Here is a 22,651-nt window from a genome sequence, read left to right as displayed (position 1 = left end):
GGAGACATAGCCATTTCCAGATATGCTGCCAACCTCACAGGTGTTAAACTGAAAATGCCTTTTTAAAATAAATATGGGGCGGCATATGCTGTAAAGTGACTATTTAAAACTCAGCTGTTCTCAGAGTACAATATATTATGACGTGTCAGTATTAATAATATGTCCACAGGATCTCCTCAAGGACGCTGTTAATAGCTGTGCTCATAACTATTCTGCCTTGTAAATCAGTCTTGGCTTTTATGGATAAGATTCTTGAATAACTTTTTCAAACTAAAAATACTCGCCAGGAACAGAGGGATTGTGACAGCCTTTCTAAGCTTTCCAGGAAAGAAAGAAATAGTTGTAGTCAATGGACACAAACATGGTGTGGGTTCCTGGCACACTGGGAAAACGCCTACCAGTCTCCCATATCAAATAGCTGAAGCAGCATTGGTGCAGACAGCATTTTATTCATATTAAAAATAAGACATGTACCTGTCCTAAGAAACTTCGTAAAAGTAAAAATGAGTTGCTTTGCTGTTCTTACCTAGGACTGGAGAAAATTAGAACCACAAAGCAATCAATACAATTATAGTTCAGCGATCTGAACCACAAACCACAGCATTAAGTTGTAATGAAATTTCAAAGAAGCAGACTTATATGCATGTCCAATAAACCTTATGCTTTTCATTTAGATCAACACATCCTACTGCAAAGGTCAGCATTTTCTTGGTGGCAGCAGAGGCCCACATTAGGCAGTCCTTGCAACTATACCATGCTGGCTCTCCATGTGCATTCACTAACACAATAGTGGACACTCTTGCATTCTCCAGACTGAATGTTGGCTTTTTCCATGCAGATATGCACAGATTATTAACAAGGAATTGTGGCCTAGGCAAGGGGGGGGAATATCTAACAGAGCCTAGGTCTTAAAACTTGAGTATGGCAGGGATAAAGACGTAGCATTTAGGAATAAAATCACAAATTGAAATCTCGTCACAGTAGCAAATGGGGAGGGGAAAAAGAGCAGGTAGCCCAGTAGGGGGTTATTCATAACAAGCTTATGAAAGGTAGTTGGGGGTGATTTTCTTACACATACGCCCACAGAGGAACATTCAGTCAGTCTCATAAAACACCTACCCACATGTGTCGACACATGTGGTGCTCTGAGGCATGCTTAATCACACTTGTGCCCTTTCTTTCCCCAGTGGTGGAATATTAATTAAATTGCAATTGTATGGAAATGACCCACTTGGAGCGCCCTCCGAGTAATTACTGAGACCTCTGTTTCAACAACAGGTACTGTGAGCAACAGAAAGTGGAGGCTTGTTAGGTTCTGTGTGTGATTAATCCTTTGCCTCTCCTTAGAATCATAGATGCAGAGTTGCAAGAGACCACAAGGCCAATCCCCCTGCCATGCAGGAACTCACCATCAAAGCACCCCTGACAGAAGGCCATCTAGCCTCTGTGGACTTTATCACATGGGAGGCAAAGCATCCACATCTTATGAATTAATGGCTATTAAATCCTGTGAATATCCCACAACAACGGGGTTGTTTTCAGACGTCGCACGATGTTACATTATCCTGGCATTATCTCGTGAATAAAGTGACAAAATCGCACCTCCTTGGTTCATCCTGTGAATGAAAAGCAGCACAATTGTGCCGCTTTATTCACGGGATAATGCCAGGATAATGGAGTCATCAATTGCCATTTATTCACGGGATGTGGGTGGTTGCCTCCCATGTGATAAAGTCCTATGTGTGTGTATTAAGAAATGATTCACATCAAGTGTCAAAAATGCTCAAAATGGAAGACATTTTGGAATTCCTCCTGGACAGAAGGTTGAAAAGCGGTGTCAAAACTGGATTATTTCTGCAATGAGGATGCAGCCTGGGTTTCACTTTAAATTCTCTGGTGGCTAAAGCAATATACAGTGTGAATTCACGTTGCTTTAGCCTCGAATCATGCTCCTTGGAGACTTCTAGAGGCACAGATCTCCATTTTTACTTCCCTCTTTGGTTGCCATAGACAGGAGAGGGAGGTCTAGGGGCCATTGGAACAGTCTTTGTGGGCCATACATGACCTGCAGGTTCACCATCCATAATCTTGCTTTATGGTCTCAATATTTATGGGGGAAATTATCCGATATGTGATACCTATACGAAAAAGAAAGACACCTATAAAGAAAATATTAAAAAATGAAAAATGAAATTCTCCCAGCAGAATTGCCAAGCAAGCATATTGCAAAAGAACCACTCCTATACTCTTTTTTTAAAAAAAGAAATTCAGTTCCCAATGACCATATGGGCTTCATTGTTTTATATTAAAATATCAAATATTTCCCCCCGGTTGACAGTTGCTGCTGCCATCTGTCATTTAATAAAGTATTTTATGTGACTCATTAGTCATTTCTAACATGGGCTTAGAACATTGCCTTTTTTATTGCTTCCAGGGCTGTTGCTTTTTTTGTTCCACTAACAAGGCCTTTTCAATGCAAATACAGACTGTTGGTAAAGATAAAATGAGACATATAATGGAGAACTGGTCATGTTTCCAATGCTGATTTATTGGGTTATTTTTTTCTTTCTTTAATTAACTGCTGCTCACAGTTATACCCTGCAAGATGGTCTTTCCTTCTGTAGCCTTCTGCCTTAAGTAAATATCAACTATAGTTCCTCACAACTTGTTATTCAAGAAAACACAAGAAAGAAAGGAGGAAGGAAAATATTCTCCTGATTGGAAATTAAGACAGAAATCTCATATAAGGGGCTATTCTCAGAAATGAGGGTAGTATTCCTTATCACTTAGATCCCGAACAGACAGGCCAAAATAAAGCTGCTTTGGGTCACTTTGAAGGTATTCTATTTAAATGGAGTTTTTCAAATGGGAGGAATTTCTCTTAAATTCGAATGAAAAGAAAGTGGGGCCAGAACGCATTCACTTAAAAGTCACTAGTTTCATGCAATTACGTGAATGCGCATTGCGTTCAAACTGGCTTTCCATTGCCTGAAAATAGCATGCCATCACCCAAATTTGCGTGTGGCTGTCTATCGCACAATAACGTGAAACCACACAATTGCATTTGGCTTGACTTCCCATTGCCCGAATTTGCGTGTAGTGGGTTATCACGCAATAATGTTAAACACCATGATTGCGTTCAGATTGCCACTGGATTATACTTCCAATTTCCCTTGTCTGATAAACTCCAATGATGTATGTGTCCTAAGAGACCAGAAGCTGCACCAAAGCCATCTTCCAGTCTTAAGGACTGGATCGCAGCTTTGGCGCAGCTTTTACAATTATGGCAACCCTAGATTTATGTGTCATTTAAGCAGCATACCTCCAAAGTGACCCAAAAGCAATTTTATTTTGGTATGTCTGTTTGGGCCCTTACATAAGAATATGGAACAAGGAACTTTTAATCTATTTTAGTTGCTTCTAACTACTAGAAGGTGAGTATAGAGCAGAACAGAAGGTGAACCCTGGCACTACAATGACTGGGAGGGAACTATCTAATTTTAAATTGTGGATTAGGGATTGTATTATTATTTTAGTATGTTTTATTCTGATTGTAACCTGCCCCGATCCTCCGGGGAGAGGTGGGCTATAAATAAATATTATTATTATTTATTATTATTATTAAATCCATAGACTCTCTGGAGAGTTTTTGCAAGTTGCAGAAAGAAATCAATGAAGCCTTGCAATCCATAGCAATTTGCTACTCTACTAATCTGAGCTGGAGATTTGCACATAGCCCTTTCCTCTTACTTGGAGCAGAATCCCTTAAAACTGGAGAATTTGCACCCTTGTCTCCTGCCTATAGATGAAAACTATGAAAACCATGAAAACTAGAGACTGAGAGTCATACTTTGGGATCTTGAACCCTAATGCACACTGAAATGTTATGGGCCTGTGTCCTGACTCAGTAGAGTGTTTGAAAGACAGTGTCCTTATGTTTAATGCACTATTTCCCCCCACTCCCATTCCTTTTAAGGACATGACTTTTATTACAAATGACACAGTGTTTGCATTATATGCCTCAACTGAGGGATTATCTTTTGTCCAGGGGGAAAGCCATGGCAGACAGAAAGCGCCTGGAAAACTACAGCAACCATGAACAAGTACACAGTGGCGCCTGCTGTGCATTGCCTCTCCGCTTCTCCTGCAGAGATAACCAGAACAGTACGTGTGGATGTGAGAAGTTGAGTTCCTTGCTTTTTGGGATTAACACCTTCCCCTTTACTTGCTATTGGCCGAAATGTGTGCAGTAAACAAGAGGGAAAATATAGAAACCATGTGATGGATTGTTCCATTGCCTTGTGTTGTTGTAGATGGCGATTCGGCAGTTCTGGCACACTAATGTTTAGCGGCAAAATGTCAGGGAAGAGATAAGCAAGCTAAAAGAAGCATCTCTCTCGCTCCATTTCTCTCTCTCTCTCAAGCCACCCTGTTCTATCATTAGTATGACAGATAAACTTCACAGTATATTTTTAAACATCAAAAGCTGTTATTTTTAAAAAGACGCTAGAGCATTTTCAGGACTTTCACACAGAGAGAGAGAGAGAGATAAAAAGTTCAGTCTGTTTCATTGTCACATTAAACCCATTTGTAACTCCGGTCTGTCATCCTGAGAATTATGGAAGTTGTAGTAAATAAAAAAAATAGTATCTTTCCCAAATTTTGGTAAGGACCAAGAATATTCACTTGTCTCACACAACTCCAAAATGACAATGCAACTACCTGTGCCATGAAACACAAGTTGGTTGCCACAGTGTCCCTCATTGCAAAGTGGTACTCTGAACCTACGAAGTTACTTCTAATAGGTATGATATAATGACATGCTGAAGTGATCCATGACGTTATTCCATCATGGATAGCGTCAGCATGCCATTATATTCATTATGTTTAGATATTATTTTCTAAGCAGGGTGGCCTTGACACTATAGAGAAATGGTCACTCTGGACCACTGTGAGGATCAGCAAGCATTTTCTCCAGAGATTCTGCCAAAGATGTTAGGAGACAGAATGATCAAAACCACTTCCACAGAGCTACAACGATTTCAATTTAAGTAATTTGTCCACCAAAGAGTCTATAGAAGAATAGTAGCCAAAGAAGTCTTGCTGTCAGAGACAAAAGATGAGATAGCACCATTAGCCCTCAGTTCCACATACAGCAGTGAATTGGAAGTTACCTTTCACTTCAACAATTGCAACGGGGCAATTCTGCAACACCAGACCTGTGGGCAGCAGGCTGGCTTTGAGGGTACAGGGCAGGTTTGTGGCACACTTAATTCTGCCCCCCGAGGCAGACAATGGCTGGGTAGCTGCTTCTGTTGTCTGAACAGGTAGGGCTGGCCCTGCTTTTGAATCTGAGTGAAGAGACAAGTTCTTAGGTAAGCCATCAGGTTCCTATAAGGACACCTCCTGCCATTCCCTTATGAAAGGCCAATTGTTGAGCTTGGACTATTGGAAAAGGCCCTCTGAAAATTCCACAGCAGTGGGCCAGCTTTCATTAGGGGTGTTGAAAAGGACATTTGCTGTAAATGAGCTCATTCACAAAGAACGAAAGCTAGATGTCAAACAATGAGGTGGCTCACTTCTTTTTAAGGAGAAGGGCCCTGCTGGAGCAGACCAAAGGTCTGTCTAGTCCTGCTTCTCACTAACACCTCTGGAAAGTCTGCAAGCCAGGCACTAAAGCAGGATGGGCGCCAAACACTTCGTACCTTCCATCTGCCTGATTTGGCAGGGACAGTTCTGATCAATCCTCTCTTGTCCCAGTCGCTTTTAAATGTCCCAGATTCTCACTCCTTCTCCCATTGTCCTCCACTTACTTCTATTGCTGCAAACAAAATTCAAAGTGCCAAAGTAGTTTGCATTCAGTTATCTCAGCAAGAGGGAGAAAAGAGGACCTGCTCAGTCTGAGGAAAATAGAGCAGACCATGCAGTAAAGTGGAGGTTCAGGAATACCTGGCAACTCTAAATAAATTCAAGTGTCCAGGGCTAGATGAACTACATCCAGAGTATTAAAAGAACTGGCATAAGGAATCTCAGAACCACTGCCAATAATCTCTGAGAATTCTTGGTGATCAGGTGAAGCTCCAACCGACTGGAAGAAGGCAAAGGTTGTCCATCTTCCAAAAGGGGAAGGGCACCAAACAATTGCTGCCCAGTCAGCCTGACATCAACACCAGACAAGATTCTAGAGCAGATCATTTGACAGTCTGTAAGAAAGGAATGCCACGAACACTAAAAGTCAACATGGGTTTCTCAAAAACAACTCATGCCAGACTAATCCTATCTCTTTTTCTTTTTGATACAGTTACATGCTTGGTAGATGAAGGGAATGCTGTTGGATGTAGAATATCTTGATTTCAGTAAGTACTGTACTATCTTGACCACACTTGGATGTTGTCTTGTTACATATGCCCAAGTTTTTACCTGTGAAATGTTGGATGGTATGAAATGTACCTGTTTGGGGTAAAGAAAAAGTTGGCTTCTCTTCCTGTTTTGTGCACAAAAGATTAATTCCAACCCTGGAGATAGAACAGAATTTTCCACCACATTTGAGGGCAGCAGGGCATCTCGCGGGTGAAGGGCACATCAGGTGGTTCACAGCTCCCTTATCCAACGCCTTGCTACTCTCTCCCAGCATTTGCCACTTGAGTTGCCTACTTCTCTCTGTCTAATGTTAGAGCTGGCCCCGTTGCATGCGGCTGGTTTTATAAGATCCTGATGGCTTGAGTACATTAATCTCAGCCACGATTGCTTCATTATCCCAGCCACTTTACTGGACACTGCCTGTCTCCAGCCTCCATCCATCAGAGTACAGTTTACACAGGCAGCGCCTAATGGTTGTTTCTGTTTACTTGAACTCCAGAGGGATTCCCTTAGGAATTAGAAGGGGTTGAGGGAGGAGGGAAGATGACTTAAAATAAAATGCTTATTTTAAACATCACTCTAAGACTTGCTTTCTCCACTTGCCTTCCAAAATAGCTGAACAAGGACCACAATCTGAGGAGGGATCATGAGTCCATCAGCATAGTTTGGGAATACCGTCACTCAGTAAAAGGCACTATATGTCTGAAGAAAGAAATACATTAGCAATAACATAAGCAAAAAGGATATTTAAATTAGACCTAAGTCTGCACAGCAAGTTGCTGCCCTGATATTTCCAACACTTATCAACTAAGCCCTCTTTATAAAAGCTGCTATTTGGTTTACTTTCTCCACTTTCAGAAACATTTCTGTGATCCCAGAGGTTAAAGGATTTATGTCTGTCTACTCAAGCGACAGGGTGCATTATACCAAGGTTGTGGTTTAAAACAGGAGTGATTTATAGCTGCAACATTTCCATGGCAATAGTAAAAAATAAAAACCAATGAGGAAAAAACAGTCCATACCTTGGAATATCCTTGACCTAAAGCCCCAGGCTTCCTGCTATCTAATTGTCAGTGGTCTGTCCCTTTTCACGTTGGTCGGTATTTTTAGCTTGCCATGATTCCATTTGGGATTTAAATCAATCTCCCTAAACAGTTTGGCTTTTCGCCTGCTAAATGGATGGTAGGCAAATGCTCTTCCTGATTTGATTTTACTTTGCCCACATGTGGGCGTCAAGAAATATGCCATGCAATGCCAAAAAAGGAAATCAGCTGCAAGGTTTTGAATGATTTCTAATTATTCTTCACATTGGAGGAGGGAAAAACGTCTCCCTGGAGGAACTGTCGAAATCATGGCCAAGTAAAGAACATTTCGATCCTATTTCTAGGGAAGAGTTAAGCCCATCCTTGGAATATCCTAAATCATTGGCACTTAAGGACAAAGGGGTTAGGTTTTACTATGCCCTCTGTTGCCATACTGTACAACTAATAGCATTATTATTCCACTATAACTGCCATGCTTCCATCCTATGGAATAATAATAATAATAATAATAATAATAATAATAATAATAATACCCCGCCTCTCCATTGAGATCGAGGCATTTACAACAATATTAAAAAGCATTAAAATACAATAAAATACAATGGCCCATAATCTTGTAGTTTGGAGCTCTCTGACTCAGAATTACAAATGCCTTGCCCCATAACTGCCAATTCCAGGATCCCATAGGACAGAACCATAATAGTTCTATGGAGAGCCAGCACAGTGTTGGTCTACAACTCTGGAGAGCAGGGTTCAAATCTTCACTCAGCCATAGAAATCCACTGGGTGATCTTGAGCGGGTTTTTCTCTTGGAAGAAGGGAAAGACCAAAGGAAGTAATAGTGCCACTCTATTCTGCTTTGGTCAGATCTCACCTGGAACACTGTGTCCAGTTCTGGGCATCACAATTCAAAAAGGATGTTGACAAATTGGAGTGTGTCCAGAGGAGGGTTACTGATGAGGAATCTGTACTTAGGACAAGAGGCTAATGTTAGGACAGAACACAGAGAAACGGAATGGTTCCCAATTGGCGAAGGGGTCAGGCCAGGCTGCATCCTTTCACTCAATCTATTCATGTTGTATGCAGAAAATATCATACAGAGAGCAGGCGTGGACACAGAAGAAGGAGGAGTGAAGACAGGAGGAAGGAATATCAAGAACCTTGGATATGCAGGAAACATCATACTACTAGCAATAAACATTGCAGATCTGGAACAGCTACTAAGAAAGATCAAAGAGAATAGTCCAAGGTCAGGCTTACTACTGATCAGTATAATTTTTAATCTTGCTAGTTGTTTATGTCAAAGCCATTACCATTACATTCAGTAATACACAGGAATTATGATTAATGAGTGCCATTGCTAGCAAAAAACAAACAAACCCATTACTAAGGATTCTTTATAGGATAGTATGGTATGAGGTCAATGGGGAGTAACACCATGAGTTATTGCACTGAGGGACACCAAAGCTGGTGACGCCACTGGTTAAGGTTTATGTCAGAGCTATTAGCATTTACATTGAGTGGTATATGGGAATTAGGGTTTATGAATAACATTAGTACAAAAAAGCATTACTAAGGATTCTATATGGTGCGAAATGGGGGTGACACCATGAGTTACCGCACCTGGTGACACCAGCCCTAGTGACACCACTGATCATGAGAAGGCATGATTCATTGGAAAAGAAAATAATGCTAAAAAAGTAGAGGGAAGAGGAAAGATAGGAAGACCACATTCTAGATGGATAAACTCTATTAAGGAGGTCATGGACATGAATTTGCAAGACCTAAGCAAAGCAGTGGAGAATAGGGGATCTTGGAGATGTCTCATCCACAGAGTTGCCATGAGTCAGGATCAACTCAAAGCCAGTTAACAACTACATTTCCACACAATTGGGTATATGCACATCACTTCAAAATAAGGAGATGATTCAGTGTAAACCCTATTGCATTGGTATCTATGGACTCATGCAGTATTTTCACTTTTAGTGTAGAAGATGCAATGCTTGCAGGACGGAATTTGAAGATTAACAGCCAGGCACAGCATCTCTGCTTCAACAGGGAGCTCTGAAAAGGGTGCTGACATCTCACCACTGTGCACTTGTTGAACTGAAAACGCTGCAAAGTTATCCTTTCGTTTTATTGCTCCCCTATGCAGATAAACATAATCTGGGTTAAGAGTGGATTTTCTACAGCTCTCATTTTCAGACTCTTATTTTGAGCAAGTCAGTAAGAGGCCAGGCATTAATTTCCCAAAGGGCATTGCTGTTATGGAAATGCTAGCGTAACTATTGTGGGAATACTATAAGTAGTCTAGAAATGCTATGGAAATAGTTCAGCAAATACTCCCTTATGGGTCCCCAGAAAATACAACATTAATTTACAGTATGTATATGTCTAAGTTTTTGGTCTTCAGCTCTTTCTCTTTTGTACCAAAGCAGCACAGTTTGGAGCTGGTATGGTGTAGCCCCACTAAGCCATAGAAGTCCACTGAGTAGCCTAATTGAAGTCACACTTTCTCAGCTTGAGAGGAAGGTAATGGCAAAATTTATTTCTAAAGAAATCTTGCCAACAGACCCTCATATGTTTACGTTGTTGTTGTTGTGTGCCTTCAAGTTGTTTCCGACTTATGGCAATGCTAATGCAGTGAACCTATGACGGGGTTTTCTTGGCACGTATGAGGAGCATTGCCATTGTCTTCCCCTGAGGCTGAGAGTGTGTGACTTGCCTAAGGTCACCCAGTGGATTTCATCATGGCCGAGGCAGGATTCGAACCCTGTACTCTCAGTGTCCTAGTCCAATGCTCAAACCACTACACCACACTGGGTCCCCATATTCACCTTAGGGGTTGCCATAAGTCAGAGTTGACTTGAAGGCACATAACATCAACAAAAATAATAACAACAATTTATATTTTGGGTATGGGGCTAATAGTACAGTGTAGTGGAAAAGGAAAACACAGTTCTGAGACCTGGGACAATGGGACAATGGCACCATCTATCAAAATATGCTGTTATTTGCCATGTGGATGTGGTGATAACATGCGGTTGAATATTTTATTTGATTTTATTAATTTTATATCCCACTTTCCATCCACCATTACAATAAGGTATAAGCATGGCGTAGTGATCTGAGTGTTGGACTAGGACACTCGGAGACCAGGGTTCAAACTCCAGCTCAGCCATGGAAACCCTCTGGGTGATCTTAGGCAAGTCACACTCTCTCAGCCTTAGAGGAGGGCAATGGCAAACCATCTCTGAAAAAATCTTGCCTAGAAAACCCCATGGTCGCCATGGGTCGGAAACAACTTGAAGGCACACAAAGCAAAATATGCCAAAATGTAGTACTAAAGGTTCCCCCCCAAAATTAAATGAATACTCTAACTGAAACATTAAAACAGTTGAAAACACATTCAAAGCATTGTAAAAGATCTATTTCAGGGGTCAGCAACCTATGACCCGTGGGCCGGATCCGGCCCGGTGAGGCCTTGGGATCAGCCCCAGCCCGGTCCTGCCACCGATTGCCACCCCCGCCGCAGCTTCCGTGGTGCTCCGGGCACCATTTTGAGTTCGACCCCCTAGTTGTCTGAGGGACAGCAACCCAGCCCCCGGCTCAAAAAGGTTGCCTACCCCTGATCTATCTGTTTAAAAACCATTTAAAAGTTGAAGGCCTGTTTAAATAGTAAGATCTTTAGTTTTTGTGGGTTTTTCAGACTATGTGGCCATGCTCTAGAAGAGTTTAGAAGTTAGGATCAGCCCTACAGAGGGGGAAATGAGCCAGAATTGGGCTTGCTGATTCTTGCACATCATTTTTTGTATGTTGAAACTCCAAGTTCAGAACTTCCTTTCCCCTTTTAGAATTGCAGCTTTAATTGCCCTACCATTGCCAAGGTTCTTACACTTTAAAAAAGAGAGAAAGAAATCAGTCCAGTGGAAAAACAGAAATGTGTATTTATTTATTTTTAGATTCTTGGCATAAGGCTGGTACATGCAGCCAGATATAGGTCAGCTCTTCCTTTAAAATATATTGGTACATGGAGCAATGTGAGGCAAAGCAACAAAAACAATATTGTCTGGGAAGGAACACAACTGGACAGGCTCTGCCAGAGGTTTGCATTTTTATTTTCTGGGGGGGGGGGAGATATTTTTTTAACAACTCACCATATCCCTTAGCCAGCATGACTACTGCAGGGAAGTAGATTTTGGAAGAATATTATCAATTTCCCCCTAACAGTAGAAGCTGTGGCACAGTAAAACAGACTGCCTTTCGAATGGCGAACTCTCCAATATGGGATCTGCAAATTTGGGGAAAGTCTTCAAAACCAAACTGAAATGAAACTCTTCCTTGTCTGTACTGGCCAAATGCAGTTAGTACAGCAATTCTCAGTATGGAGAAAGTAGAGTAATATAATAGTGGGCCCCTGGTATCTGCTGGGTTTTGGTTCCATGAGGTTCAGTGGATAGCAAAATCTGTGGATGCTCAAATCCCATTAAATACATAGTCAAAATACATAGTAAATACATATTTTTTTCTGAATATGGATATAAATATTAATATGTGAATGTAATAAAAAAAAATCTTCTAATAATAGACTGAAATGACATTTTCATTGTCTGTGCATTTCTTTTTCTATACATTTGCCTTGCCAATTGTGCTAGTCAGTGATCCAAAAGCCACAGTCACTTTCCCTAACCTAAACCATTTGTTAGATTATATGAATGGGGAATGACATCATCCACTGTATATTATCTATTTCTAAGGAATGGAGCAGGGACCGCATCAAGCCCATTTGCAGGTTAGATCACCACAATTTATTCCTCTAAACGCTCTTGGTGATTCATCCTCCAGTGACGTCACACTCAGATATACTCCAGTTAATTCAAACTGGGACACTTTCCTTTCAGACGCAGTGTGATTCATGCCTGCATGTCTGACACAGGATTTACTATTGTTACTGTCAATAGCAGGGCAGCAAAATGTAGACAATTTCCTATAATTGCCTGTGTCATCTCATGCAGTTACATGAAAGAGCTGCTGCTTGAATTATCTATGGATGGTGTTGAAGCTGGACTTCCACTGAATGGTAATTCTTTAAGGGGCTAGAGAGAAATGTGTTCACGTGGGTTATTGTGTTGGGTACAGGTGGGTACTTGGATTAGACGATATAATGAGTCATTCCGCTGTTTAATCAGAAATGCTAGTTATGTATGTAGCAAAAGTTGAATATAATTGATTGGAACAAGAAGAGGAAGGAAAGAATATTTCACAGCAATGGATGGCACAGAGTTCAGTGTACAAGGCCAAACTGCACAAGACAGGGTGACCAGATGGCCTCCTTTTCCTGGACATGTCCAGGTAAAGGTAAAGGTTTCACCTTGACAAGATTGTCTAATCATATACGTCTATACTAATCTCCGTTATTAAGCTGAAGAGCCAGTGTGTCAAAGACAACTCTGTGATCGGTGGCCAGCATGACTGCACCGAACGCTATTACCTTCCCACCGAAGTGGTACCTAGTTGCACCTTTACATGTTTTCAGACTTCTAGGTTGGCAGAAGCTGGGAATAGTGATGGGAGGCACTTGGGCCCCGATCTGCCAGCTTTCTCTATACTTTTTCCATCTCTTCTTGTCAATCTGGACAGCTCCATTAATCAAATCTTTCCCAGTACAGGGACTCCCAGTTTAATTGAACTACAACTCCCTTCATCCTCAAATAGCTTGATGGCTCAGGATGATGGAAGTCATAGTCCACCCCAGATGGAGGGTGCCACAAGGCAACTTTTTTACCAGTACTTTTGGCGCTAGTATCTGTGACATATTATATGTGGCTGTAAGAAGCCCACACTGGGCATGCTGGCTCTGAGATTCAGGACTGTAAACAAAAATATAATTTTCATAGTCTGATGGAAAGCAATAAAAGACAAGTTGTCTCCTCCTTATTTGTACTATATCTCTGGATTTAAGATGTGTTTATTTTATCCATCATGGGCTAAGCCTTATAACTGTTGTACCATTTGTGTTCTGCACATGCTTATACTCAGGGGTGTTACTGTGGGAGGATGCTATTTATATCTCTTTTCAGCAGCATGTGAAACACACATGCATACATTGTTGTTATTTTAATATATATCCCCCTACTTTTTTGCCAGCTGTTCAAGTACATTTTGCTTTGAATGAGAGCATGTAAAGGCACTGGGGGGAGACCAAAGCTGCAAGTACAGGATAATGGAAAGAGCATGAGCACCCAGACATGTAATTTGAGCAAATGTTCGCTTTTGTTCCTTCAGGAATTTCTCAAGAATGTGTCACCTTCCCCTGAGAAGGATGATCAACTTGAAGCCTCTCATTCTGTGAAGACTGAGAAGAGTCATACAATTTCCCACCTGTCCCTCCAGGAACAAGATGAGTTGAGGATTTTACAATACAGTGGTACCCCGGGATATGAAAGCACCGCCTTACGAAATTTCCGGGATACGAAAAAATCCCATAGGAAAAAACTGTTCCGGGTTACGTTTTTTTTTTCGGCTTACGAAAAAAATTTTTGGTGCTTTTCGGTGCTTTTTCGCACGAAACGCGGCTTTCCAGCGCTAGCGCCTATGGCTTTTTCAGGTTACGAAAAAAATCGGGTTACGAACGCCGCGGCGGAACGAATTAATTTCGTAACCCGAGGCACCACTGTACTACTACTGAGTATGGGATGTGAGGGAGCTTCTGCAATCATTTGCAACAAGTGATATATTTGTGTTCTTTCTGGAGGATGGGGATGGCTACACCTGCAGCAAGGGCAAATTGGCTGCCCTCTTGGAAGAGAAGGTCCAGCAACTTGAAGCTCCTTTATCCACTCTTCAGCATATTGGGGAGCATGAGGATTTCTTGGATAGAGTGGAACAGACTGTTTTGGTTGAGGAACACACAGGGATATTTTTATGTCACCTGCCATACAAAGGAAATAGACATTTGGAGGAAAGTGGCACACAGAAGTAGAAGAATTGGGGATCATTCTGAGAGACCGGAGCTGCATAATCAGGGAAGTTCTCTCCATCAAGATGAAGGTGGGCAAGAAGAGCAGCAGTGCCAGTCCTTAGAGCGGTGGTTTCCAAACTTTGATTCTCCATGCATTTTGGACTTCAGAAGACAGCTTAACCAGCTGTCAGGAATTCTGGGGGCTGAAGTCCAGAACATCTAGAGGACCAAAGTTTAGGAACCACTGCCTTAGAGAATAGGCACAAGACCTTGAAAGGTTCTTGCTGTCTAATGATAGGACCAGTCCTATCCATCAGGCAGATCAACATGGAAAGTATTTCCTGCAGAGAGAAAAACTGAAAATAAACACAGCGATGTAAAGAAATTGAACTTATTTTACAGTCTCTTTCTGTGTACAGGTGTATCTTGCTTTTAGGTGCTTCACTTTAGAATACTTTGCTAATGCGTCATTTTTCACTTACAATGGACTCTTGGTATCCGTTGGGGTTTTGTTTCAGGACCCCCTGTGGACACCAAAATCTGTGGATGCTCAAGTCCCATTACATACAGTGGTGTAATAAAATGGTACCACTTATATAAAATGGCAAAATCAAGGTTTGCTTTTTGGAATATATATATATTCAAGCTGTGAATGGTTGAATCCATGGATGCAAAATCTGTGCATATAGAGAGCCGACTGTATACAGTACAGAGAGTTGCAGCTGCCTCCTGTTAGCTGAACACAGGATTGATTGATTGATTGATTGATTGTACTTCTATCCCACATTTCTCCGAATAAATTCAATAATTACAACAATATTAAAAGGTCAAACTAAACCATTAATTTACAAAAAATTAAAAAAAAAAGAATTGAACACCAACATTATTTAAAACGTGATTAAAACATTGAAAACAATGATTACAGTGTTTAAACCTTTTGTATTTGACTATAGGGATGTACTGTATTTGATTATAGGGATGTTATGGAGCCAGCTTCAGCGACTTTTCAGTAAGGAAAAGGGCTTTGGGCACCATGTGGGGAGAAAAGGAATTCCAGCCGCCCCTCCTAGCATGCAAAAAAGGAAATCCAGACACATAAAGGAAACTTGCTGATGCGGATGTCCCTCACACATTTCTGGCCATAGTGTCCTGTTTTAAAAGGGCCTGGACTAAAATATTTTCCATCTACTTTAGTTCAGTTTTTTTAAAAAAAACACAGTTAAACAAATGAACTTAACAGAGAAATAGAAATGTAAGCATAGCATGTATTTTTAAACATTTTCCATCGTCAGATTTACTGTGACACCTTAAATAGGCAAATATTTTCTCTCAACTCTCCTCCTTCTCAACATGTAAACATTTACAAGTCTTAGTTGGATCTTCAAATATATGAAGCAAGGTTTGGGGCGGGGGTTTCCTTGCCAGGGGGTTTCCTTGGCTCACATAAAATAAATCCAGTTGGCTGCTTCCAAACTCACTGGGGACTTAGCATTAAGGCATACGCAAACAAGTGAGTTTGGATATTGCAAATGAAACTTATGGTTGCATGGTGATAGACATGCATGAACAAATGTGCACTCCACACACAGACATAAAGCATACTATCCAATTGTTGGCATAAAGGATATATCCAACTGTTCCAAATTGGCAAGTTCCAATTAATCCTTTATCATCCCTTTACTGAGCTGCCTTTAAAATGCCCTAGGTTTTCACTCCTCCTTCCACTTTCCCCCTTTTATCCTCAGCTTACTTCCATTGGTACATACAATGAGATCAAACTGCAAAAGTGGTAACTCTGCATGGAGGAGAGGAGAGGGCAGACTCTTGTCCTTCCCAGTAGGCTCAGGCAAAAGCAAACTGCTTGCACTCTGCCCTAGCTTGTGTGTCCTTTCTCATTAATAACTTCTGGGATTTTTGACTACACTCTGTTGCTTGGTCACATGTGTCCAAATTTTAATCTGTGAAATGTCAAAGGGTATGATAAAGGACCAGATTCACTCATACCAACCCTGTACTCTGAGTTCAGCATCAGAGGCTCTGAATGTGTTTCTGTCACAAGGGCCTTTGCGCTGGCCCTTCTCCCATCAGCGCTTGCCTCCTTTGTGTGATAGAGCCCTCTGTGTTATTTTATTTAATTCTTTTATAGACGAGTAAAGTTTGGTTTGCCTTTACTTTGTAGGCTCAGTTTTGCCACCTCTCATGCTAATGATGACTACAGTAATAATGTATGAGCTTGAAACAAACAGCAAGAATTGTTTGCTATCAGGAAGGCCTTTTCTGAAATATTGATGTATCTGTTATGCCACAACATGCCTGTTAAGCAACCCACACAGAAATGTCTTGGCTTCTCTGGCTGCCACCTCCACTTTGCTTATTCCTCAGTGGAAAATCCTTACATGAGTAACTCAGAGTAGGTTGTTTTTCATTATTGTGATAGCTGAGTTTCTCCCATCTCAAGTGCTTATCAAAGTGAGTAACCCCAGCTGAACACTGCTGTCATTACATAGTTTGCAGGCACCAACATCACTTTGTGGAACACCAGTTCGTAGATGCAAAACAGAAAGATTATAACTGGGATTCAATGAAAGGACATCACATGCCATCTTTATAGAGTATCACATTCCCACACTTGAAACTTTGCTTGCTATATTCATAGCAACAGCTCCTTGGTGCAAGGAGATGGGACATTTTATAAAACATAAACAGCATTTCTCTCTTTGCCTTACATTTTTGCCCTTTCTATGGATCTCATGTACATGTTCAGCACATACAGTGGACCCTTGTTATACTCTGGGGTTTGGTTCCAAAATCCCCCATGGATAACAAAACAAAGCTGCTTAGGGTCACTTTGGAAGTATGCTGTTTAAATGATGCATGCACCCTAGGAGGCTGGAAACCATGCCAAAGCTACTGGAGTGCAACTTTGGCACAGCTTCTGGCCTCTTAAGATGTGTGTGTCATTTAAACAGCATACCTCCAAAGTGACCCACAGCAGCTTTATTTTGCCCTGTCTGGGCCCTTGGACTACAATACCATCTGTATGATTTGGACTACAATTTATTTTGTCCTCAACAAGCATGCTGAATGGGGGTAGTGGGAGCTGTAGTCTCTTGAGGATGCCAGGTTGTTGGAGATGGACAACCTTTAGCCTTAATGCTGGCACAGGTAAGTTGCCATATGTGTTTTTCTTTCCCTGATCTATTTCAGTGACTCTTTACTCTTGTTTCTGTTTAGTGCAGGGATGGCGAACTGTGGCCCAATGGATGCTGATAAATAACAACTCCCATTAGCTTTAATCATTGGTCATACTAGCTGGAAATGAAGCCTAGCAAGTCTGGAATGTCAGAATTTCTTTAGTGTGAGGTTAGGTGCTATTTGATTGCTGTAAATTGGCTCAATGCTTGTACTCCAATTATAATTCAATATGTTCCTGTGGTTATAGCAATCATACACTTTTCTCTTAAGATGCATCCAAATAATAAATGGATCTCCTCTTCCAACATAAATAAATTATTTTAATTGGCCTACCTGACCCTTTACACCATCCTTTAAAGTTTGTGCTTTAACGGTTTTATTTCAGCATCATTTAATGACTGGGGATAGGCTTATGGTCTTGATTTCCCATTGAGAGAATGTGTCTATGCTGACTCACTTTCGGATTGAATACCATGCAGTCTTTTCTTTTTTAATTTCTGAAACATAAAAGAAATCTGCTGAAAGTGTCAGCTAATGTTCACAGCTGGTAGTCTGGAAGCACACAATGCAATTAACAGGGAACACTTGCCAAATGAAAGTGAACATTAATTGGGAAAAGAAAGAGCAAAAGTGAGTATTTTGGCACAGGATGTAGGAAGCATCTCTTAGACAGTGACTCAGAGCATCAGAAATATCACCACTGTAATGTAAGGAACAGTAGGACTGTGGAGCAGCTGGTTGCTTTATAAAACTGATCTAACCAAGGTCATATTAAGGCTGGAGGTGTCAAGCAGTTGAAAAAGTTGTCACACACACCCCTCCCCCCCAATATGTGTGATCTAGACTTGCCACCTTTCTCCACCTTTCATGAATAATCTCTGAGTGGGAGCCAAGGGTGCTAATTCTCTAGTTTTAGGAGGGTGAACAAATAGGCGTGAAGACATGCTTGCTGTATGGCAAATCTCCAGCTCACCTAGGAAAACAGCAGCTTGCTATAATTTCTAAATTTATTTCTTGCCGCAACCTGCAAAGACTATCCAGTGGTTTTTTGTGGGTGCAGAAATGCTGCAAAATTTTCCACTGAGCTGAGACTGTGTTGACTAGTTCAGTCCCCGATTGAGGATCTGTTTCTGAGCCCACCCTGTAAATCTCTTTGATTGCCTCCCTGTCTAGTTCCCTTGGCAACAAACCTTAACTATTTTGAATAAACCACAACGTAATATAATAGAAGTACAATTTGTTCTAGCCATTATACTTGAATGGCCAATCCGATCATACCTACTGCGTTTGCGATGATTCAAACTTCATTTCCTCTCCTTAGTCCTCGCCTTCCCTCATTTGTAACATTCGTGTCGACACAAACTTTGTAAATCTAGAATCGGGAAATATGAAGCGGGGAGGAAGTTCTCTTAATTGCCCCTTAATTGTTGAAGTGTTTGATTGTGCATTTCTAATACTCCAAAGAGATTCCAATGAGTAGATGATATAATCACTGTGCTGGCTATGAGGACCAGTGGCATCACTAAGGGATGCAGTGGTGCAGCTTGCACCAGGTAACACCCCAGAAGAGGACTGACACTCGGTCAGGCCTCCCCCACTCTCCCCGCATGCTGCTCTCTGTCTTCACATGCGATCCTCCTCTGCTTACATACTCCCCGTCTTCCCACACTTCCCATCCTTGCACTGTCTTGTCCTTTTCCTCATCAGGAAAAGGATAGGGCAGCATAGGGGGAGGGAGTGCATGCTACGCAGAAGCCCTGTCCCTACACCGGGTGACACCAGGTGCAGGGACACCACTGCTGGGGCCATAACCAGATACTGTATTCTGTAGTCCCTCCTCCCCATTTCCACCAGCTACTGAATGGCCATTGAGTGGGATCTATTGCATCAAAATAGTGAATTCAGGGGAGGGCCCTTTGAATGTTGTGAAGGGAGGAAATGAATAGCAACCTCCACAATGACCAAAATGAAAAGACATATGTAGGCAGGTGTTGGATTTTCACTTGTGTACAGTGCTATATGGATTCTGGCCCCTCTTGCCACAGATTGTCCTTTGATTATCCATCAAGAGTGTAAACCATTAATTACTCAATTTGCCTTTTTTGTTGTATTGTTCTTGCTGTTTCTTTTAAAACCCATCTTATCCCATTTTGCTTTTAGTTTAACCCGCTTTGCATTTGACCCACTTACCACAAACGGTGAATGGGCCAAAAATAAAACGAACAAATAAATAATGGAATAAGATGAAATAATACAATACAAAACATTGCAATGCAATACATTCAGCATCTAGGACACCTTCAAGGCTGGAAGGCAGCCCTTGTGGTCCCCACTGCTCCACAGGATTTCTCTTTAGCATCTGAAAAGAAAAACATTGCTATTAATTTTCAATTAATTAATTTCAACTAATTTCAATTTTTCCAGCCATATTTTTAATACAATTTCACACTATTTTTCTCTCTCTCACACACACACACCACACAGTAGCCCAGTTATCCAAGGTGCAAAGCAACCTGTTTTGGGCTATCTACTATAAAGCTACCATTGTTACTATTTTTACTCAGAATCAGCACCATGTGTCATATATTCCCACACTAGGCTAATATTTAGTAAGGTCACAGGGCTGGCTAGCTCTTATCAAACACGTTCCTTGGAAACTTGGCAAGAACTCCTCTTTGAAAAGACTTCTGATACATAGTGTTGGTTTAGTGTAGTTAGGTGACCCCTCTCTTTTTATACTGTCCTATAATTGATAAATGCAAAAATGAATTGAACAGATTGATCATGACGATCAGTATGTTAGCATAGGTAGGGTTAACCCTCAAACGTTAACTCTGCTCCTGTGGCTTTAAACCTGAAATTTAGTAGAAGAACCTTTCCCATGGCAAAGAAAGTTTTTGTCTGTTTAATTTCTGTGTCTCAATGTTTTGTTAAAGGTGGAGGGGTGAGGCCAGTCCCCTGCCCCAGATGCTACAAACAGACCCACAGGTTAATGCCCACCAACTGTCTCAAATTTGCTAGGGACAGTCCTGCTTAATCGCCTGTTGTCTCATTTTTCACCTGCTTTTAAAAGGTCCCACTTTTTCTCTTCTCTTCCCACTTTCCCATTTTGTCTTTGGCCTATTTCAACTCAGAGTTCAAAATACAAAAGTAATCTCAGTTAACTCAGGAAGGCGGACAGCGATTCAGTAGATTCAGGCAAAAGCAAACTGCCGCAACCTTTATTAGCTTACCTGGTCTTCCTCATTGATAACTTTTGTCCTCTTGACCACATGCTGATGTTGCGTGTCTGCATGTGTCCCCGTTTGCATCTGTGAAATGTTGGAGGGTATGCAGGTTTATAACTTGGGATGTAGCTACACTCAGACTTCTTTCATACTTGCATAACAGCATCAATCTTTGTGATTTCAGTTTTATATAAAGTGATTCAAAAACTAAGAAAGGAGCATTTGGCAGGTCTTACCTCTACAGCAGGTAAAGGTTCATAGAATCATAGAGTTGGAAGAGACTGCAAGGGCCATCCAGTCCAACCCCATTCTGCCATGCAGGAAATCTAAATCAAAGCATCCCCAACAGATGGCCATCCAGCCTCTGTTTGAAGACCTCCAAGGAAGGAGACTCCACCACACTCGGAGGCAGTTTGTTCCACTGTCAAACAGCCCTTACTGTCAGAAAGTTCTTCCTAATGTTGAGGTGGAATCTCTTTTCCTGCAGCTTGTATCCATTGTTCTGCGTTCTAGTCTCTGGAGCAGCAGAAAACGAGCTTGCTCCCTCCTCAACATGACATCCCTTCAAATATTTAAACAGGGCTATCATATCACCTCTTAACTTTCTCTCCTCCAGGCTAAACATCCCCAGCTCCCTAAGTCTTTCCTCATAGGGCATGGTTTCCAGACCCTTCACCATTTTAGTCGCCCTCCTTTGGACACATGGCTCCAGTTTCTTAGGCCCCATACAGACTGCCAAAATAAAGCTGCTTCGGGTCACTTTGGAGGTATGCTTTTAAATGTTGCATGCGTCCTAAGAGTCCGGAAGCTGTGCCAAAGCTGTGCTCCAGTCCTTATGACTGGATCGTGGCTTTGGGCGAGGCTTCCAGAGTCTTAGGACGCATGCAATGTTTAAACAGCATACCTCCAAAGTGACCTGAAGCAGCTTTATTTTGGCCTGTCTGTATGGGGCCTTAATGTCCTTTTTGAATTGTGGTGCCCAGAACTGGACACAATATTCCAGGTGGGGCCTGACCAGAGCACAATAGAGTGGGACTATTACTTCCCTTGATCTAGACACTATACTTCTCTTGATGCAGCCTAGAATCACATTGGCCTTGTTAGCTGCTGCATCACACAGTTCACTCATGTTCAACTTGTGGTCTACTAGGACTCCTAGACTCCTTTCACACATAGTTTCATTCAGCCAGGTGTGCCCCATCCTATATCTATGCATTTCATTTTTCCGCCCTAAGTGCAGTACCTTACATTTCTCTGTGTTGAATTTCATTTTGTAAGCTCGGGCCCAGCTTTCTAATCTATTAAGGTCATTTTGAATCTTGATCCTGTCCTCTGGGATATTAGCTACTCCTCCTAATTTGGTGTCATCTACAAATTCAATAAGTATGCCCCCAAGGGATCTCGAGGGAAGTTACCGTACTTTTTTCTATTGCTAATGGAGTTTAAATATTATTGCCTGGACTTTATGCCTCTTGGTCTCCCAGAGTCCACATGGCCAAAGGGAGAAGTGGCCTCTGTTTACATGGATATCTCTCCAGAACATGTTAACTAACAACAACAAAAACAATAGCTTGACAAAACATAGCCTGTGACTAACACCATCATTTCCCCCCTTCTCCTGTATGATTTTTTACACCTTTGCCTGTTGAAGAAGCCAGTGGAGCTTTGAAAGCTTGCATGATATATTGTGTGTGTTTTTCGGTTGCTATTTTGTGGATTTGGGATATATTATTGTATTTTGGTTTATGGTCAACACAGCTACCTTTGGATATAGTTTGCCATCTTGACATACTCAGATGTTGTTCAGGTTTTCATCTGTGAAATGCTGGGCGGTATGGAATATTGTTGCCCAAATAGGTATGGTT

The sequence above is a fragment of the Sceloporus undulatus genome, chromosome 8, assembly GCF_019175285.1.
Source record: "Sceloporus undulatus isolate JIND9_A2432 ecotype Alabama chromosome 8, SceUnd_v1.1, whole genome shotgun sequence".
Classification (NCBI taxonomy): domain Eukaryota; kingdom Metazoa; phylum Chordata; class Lepidosauria; order Squamata; family Phrynosomatidae; genus Sceloporus; species Sceloporus undulatus.
The sequence above is the reverse complement of the archived record's forward strand: the minus strand, read 5'-3'. Positions refer to the sequence as shown.